The sequence below is a fragment of the Nelumbo lutea genome, chromosome 2, assembly GCF_056320005.1.
Source record: "Nelumbo lutea isolate HS-2025 chromosome 2, American lotus-T2T, whole genome shotgun sequence".
NCBI classification, from domain to species: Eukaryota; Viridiplantae; Streptophyta; class Magnoliopsida; order Proteales; family Nelumbonaceae; genus Nelumbo; species Nelumbo lutea.
Genome location: NC_142685.1, coordinates 19,979,918 through 19,985,975, shown reverse-complemented (window position 1 = coordinate 19,985,975; position 6,058 = coordinate 19,979,918).

The following is a 6,058-nucleotide window of genomic DNA, read 5'->3' as shown; positions in this document are numbered from 1 at the left end:
GGAAAATCTTTGATAGGGGAAAGATACGGTACCCAAATAGCTTTGAACAGTCAAAACATTATTATCATCTAAATTGGCCACCTTTTTTATAATAGCCGCTGATTGGCTGCAAGTTTTTTATTTTTTAAGCATTATGTCTTTCTTGTATCACATTAGAACCTCGCATTTCAATGTTTGATGTTTGCTACAGGGTACGTATGGCTGTGGTGGCCCTACACAGGCGCTTGAATCAACTTGAGCAAGGCTTCAGCCTAATTTGTTGCAGCAAAAATAAAACGGAGAAGTATGGATACACCCGATGCAGAATTCTGAATTCCAGCTCCCCTACTACTAATTCTCTCTCCCATATAAACCACATTCTGCATGTGAATTTAACATCAATTCATGGTCAGGATGCATACCTCCTACACTATGGGGCTATAAAATTCTGATTGGTCATTCTCACAAAATAAAAAGGGGGATTGCAATCCAAAAATCCCAAATAAAAATATGGCCTGGACACATTATGATCTTTTCATTTCGTACTACTTTAAGCCAGATTTAGGGCTGTGGTGGGTTGGGATTTGGGAAACGCCATAAATTGATAAGCCTAGGGTTTGGACTTCTGGAAAACAGAAGAAGAGTACTGAGTAGTGACGTAGTGTATCCTTCAACCCAGCAGAAAACCATCTTTCTTTGAATCTTTTCCCAACAATCCAATAAAATATATGAAAAATACGGATAAATCCATTGCAGATTTTTTAATTTCACTGCAGATTTATAAATATTCAAAATGTCAAATACTCTCATTTTTTATATCAATGCCCACACATAAATAGGTATCAATTCCGAGCTGACACCTACCCTTATTGTACCTTGACTCTAAGAATTCTATACCAGGAACTGTTATTCTCCCTATTAAATAACTAAATAAAGAATAAAAAAGACAAACTGAAAATTCAATCGATGCATCATTCTTTTATCTTTTCTATTATTTTATTTATTGCACTAAGATGAAAGACAATGAGTGAAAACTGAAAAATGAAATCAGAAAGTTTAATCCATAAACAAGAAAGAAGAAAGAAAAGTAGGTGATAAATATTAGAATCCATACATTTTCTCAAGGCTCATATTTGCTCAGTATTTAGAAGTCAATATTCAATAGTAGGGGTGTAAACGGATTGAATTTGAATCGGATTAGGCAATATCCGAATTCAAATCTGACTAGAAAATCCGATATCTGAATTTGATTCGATATCTAACGGATATTGAAAATTAATACCTGAGTTCGAATCTGATTAAATATTCGAATATTCAATTCGAATTCAATCAATTAATTATTTTAGATAATTAATAAATATATAAAATAAATATTTTATTGATAAAAATATATAAATTATTTATATAACTTAATTATTATATATAATTTATATAAAATATTTTATATATTATATATAAGAATTAAATAATTGGCCAAATTCAGATAGTTATCGAATCGATTCAGGTCATATCTGAATTCGAATATGATTAACTATTCGATATGAATAGGAATCCGAATTTGACCGATTAAATATTCGAATTATCCGAATTTGATTCGATTATGTTGAATATCGATTTCAAATTTGGATTTTCGAATACCGTTTACACCCCTACTCAATAGTGCCTTGTGTAGAGTATTCACACTTTCACAAAAAATTTGAACGAACTGGTATTGACTATTGAAAGGTGAGAGACTAAGAAGGATCAGGGAGGGCTATTAGGCTATGGCGGGCTTTAGGGGTGAGCAAAAAACCAAACCGATCAAAAAAACCGACCAAAACCAAATTGGTTAATTGAACCGGTCAGTTCGGTGTTTTTAAAAAACCGAAGGTATTAGTTCAGTTTCGATTAACCAATATAAAAAATCGGCAGTTAACTGAACTGACTGGTATACATATATTTCTATATATTTTATATATATTTATGTATATTATATATATTATAAATTAATAAATATGCATTATATATAAATATATATTATAATATATTATTTATTATTTAAAATATAATATTTTTTATTATATATTTATATATTTTTATAATATATATTGTAAAAACTAAAAAATAAAAAAACCAACAAATCGAATCAGCGGTTAACCGAACCGGTCAACCGATTAACCAATGGGTTTCGGTTTGGTTCCAGTTAACGATTTTCCAAAAATCAATACTACCGATTCGATTCAAGAAAATGATCCACGGTTCGATTAACGAACCATGAGAACCCCTAGCGGGCTTAAGTAGTCATGTTCAAACGAAATTACACAGGTATAAGGTATTGAAAGGTCTTTCAACTATTTCCCACTTTTCAATCTCAGGCTTATTTTTTAGGGTTACTCTCTATTCTGATATTCTCTTAAGGCCTAAGGGTTACTTGGGCTTGGGTAAACATCGATCCGGTCTTGGGTTTCTTGGGCTTGGGTAGATATCAGTGGGCTCGGATTTGTTAATGGTCAGGCCCAAGCCCAACCCAAAATTTAAAAAAGCCCGATTTTTTAGGCCTGGGCCCAACCCAAGGACTAACAAACTAAGCCCAGCCCTTGTAAGTTTTTGGTTTGGGCCGGTCTAGGCTCGGGTTAGGCCCGCCCAGTTGCACCCCTACATACAATTGTGTGTGAGAGTGAATGATAAAGAAAATTGGACGACACATGAATGCCATTTATATCCTTTTACATGCCACTTAACATTCATTAACCATTTTGGACTAGACTTACAGTTTCCAGAAGTTCAAGTACTATAGTGACATTCTTTGAAGTTCAGATACTAAAGTGAGACTAACCTAAAGTATAAGGTACTAAAATAAAAATTTCCCAAAAAATAAACATAGACGATGAACACCACGGGAAAAAAACTCACAAGTCATTTGCAAGTTGTGCATAGTGATGGGATGCCAAAAGGAGACTCCCATAAAAAAAAAAAAAAATCCTAATAATGCATGCATGCCACGAGTTATAAACTGCATGGTGTATCTTATTGTATTTTGTATTCTGATAATCAAGTGAAAACACATTTCTCCTTTTTGATTAAGGAGTATAAATACAAACATGTACAATATAAATATATACAAAATAAAATAAAGTACAAGGTTATTTGTATTTGTGCTTCTTCTGAACTGAGCCCAAGGGTATTCAAGATGGGGACAAAGTAGAATCTGCATGAGGTCCATTGGCCATACAATTGTGCTCCAAGATACAAGGCGTATTTCAGATTAATTTAACTAAAAGAATGAGATAAAGATAAGATGACTAATGCTGATGCAACGAAAGGGTGAATTACAAAACCCCCTTGGGGTCTGTGACAATTACCCCAAACTTTCATTTGCAATAAAAAGGACCCCCTTTTACTATATATGCGGCATATTCGCAGTGACAATTCCCCCTTAAACTTCCATTTGTGACAAAGACCCTCTAACATATCACTTCGTGACAAATTATCCCCCTTGGTCGTTAAGTAAGATAACGATACGTGTTAAATTATCAGAATATTCATTCAAAATTTCTTATTTATTCTTTTAATTGACATTTTCTTAAACCCCATTTGGCCCAAAAAACACCTAAATTTGTTTCTTTAAATTATTGTCTCATTTCACTAACATGAATGTCCCTTTTCATCTAAAAATATAAAAATCATCCACCCTTTTCTTTAATAAATTAAGAAAAACAAAATGAAACCATATATATATATATATATATATATATATATATTAGAGTAACCGAGAGGACTTCAATATCATATTTAAAAAACCAATCAAATCATAATTTGTTCAAATAAATAAGAAAAGGGTAGTTTTGGAATTTTAAAAAATAATTAGATAAATAAAAATCTCTTTTCAAATGTAGCTGATGGAACTCTAACGGATGCAGTATTTGTCACAAAGTGAAAGTTTGGGGGTCATGGGCCAGGCTTTGTCTATGTGCCAATACAACATTTAGGCCCAAGCCCGACCTAACCAGAAATTTGAGAACAGATTTTTTTTCCCTTTTTTATTCAATAAAATATCATTTTATTTGTATTAAAAATCCTCAAAACTCAGAAATAATAAAAGATGTCACTATTACTTGAAAAAAGAGAAGAGGAACAAAAAACATACAAATATTGTATATTTAATTTTTATTAAATAAAAAATATATTTTTATATAATATATTATCAAGTTAGACTTGTGCTCAGACCGGACTTTTTTGAGAAAACCCAAATCTGCAAGCCTAAAATCATATCCAACCCCAACTTAGAACAAGACGGGCCATTGGACTACTACCCAGCCGATGAACAAATTTAGGGGGTAATTGTCATTTACCATATAATAAAAGAGAGATCACTATTTTGATTTGATTATTCATTTAGAATTTCACTACGATGATGGCATTAGAAAAACACATATAACCAATCAACCAACATTATAAAAATGGTATCCGGTAACCAAATAGGTGGATTTCCATCATAATTCACCAGGTTTTTGATTGGTCAAGCTCATATGGTATTATATCTTTCCAATATGATGGAATTTTCCATTTATTTTGACTCTTTCTCCCTCTCTCTACACGTATTGTTTTGTAATATACTAGATTTTATGGATATTTGAACCTTAACCAAGGTTAATTAATTTATATTATATTGACAGCACAAACATCTGGACCTGACGGTTAAAGACATCCGAGCTCAACCACACCCCCACCTCTTATTTGTGAAATAATAGTGTGAATCTCCTGCCAACAGAAATTCCTCCCAACACATTCCAACGCAACTTGTATCTGCACATCATGTTTGCATGCACAATGGGTCTTAGTCTTGTGATGGATCCCACACATGATGTGCGGTTATGGATCATGCATGTTGGAAGGGGGTTTGGATGGATTCCCCACAAAGTGCACCACACTGGCACCCCAATCGTTGCATTGGAAATATCTTTCATAATTGGAAAGATGTTGCTAATGGTGGTTAGATGTACATGTGGAGCACGTTATATAGGGAGTCCATGCAAATTGGTTGGAAGGGATTTTTGTTGGTTGGAGATCGTATAGGGTAGAGTAGGTTGATTAAGGCGGTGTTTGGAATTAATGATGAGAGGTGTTATATCCAAAAACATTGTTGCATAGGATTGCTGTTTTCTTATAAAACATTTTATTTTCCAGTTTTTCTATTTAGTATCATTGTTGTTGCTCTCATATAGGCGTTTTCAATGCCATGTCAGCATATTGTTCCTAGCAATGATAGAAAAAACTAGAAAACACTAAAAAGGGTGTTTTCTCAAACCACACATTTTTTCTAATTTCCAATATGTGGTATGAGAAAACGTTTTTAGAAAAATGACTAACCAAACATCAGGCATTTTCCAGAAAACGGATTTCATATGTGACATTGTTTTTTGAAGAAACGATGCCCAACACCTATATAGTGTTTGGAAGCGTGGGCGCTTTTTGGGACTGATTTTCAAGAAAAAAATGTCCATACTTCCAAGACCTGTTTTTTCACAAAAAAAAAAGAGAAAAACGCTTTTGCCATATAGACAGTGAGCAACACTATGCTGTTTGGTAAGGTGATTTTCATCACCGTTTTTCATGTATATGCTGACAGTTAAGCACCACATAGAATACACGTCAGTTAACCATTGGGAGAAAATGGTTCATCGATGCATGAAATGCCAAATAATGAGATAATCGACTGAGATAATTGGCATTTCATGCATCGGTGGAGTCTTGATCTTCGAGGCATGCCCAATTTTTTAATAATCGGCTGAACCAAACACTGAGATACATGAGTGTTTGTTGAAACACCTATGTGGATCTGACGTGACACCATTTTTTTGAAAAACGACCACGGTTCCAAACATCCCCCTAATGATTGACTTTTTGTTTGATACGATTGCCACTTCTACTTGCAACATTATGATTTGGTAAATACAAAATTTTGAGAAATTGTCTTGTCACATCAAATACTTATTTATATTAAAAAATATAAGCATTGGGTTGGATATTGGCATTTATAATAGAAACACCAAAAAGGTTTTCTAAAGAAAAAACAATAATACTAAATATTGTATGAATA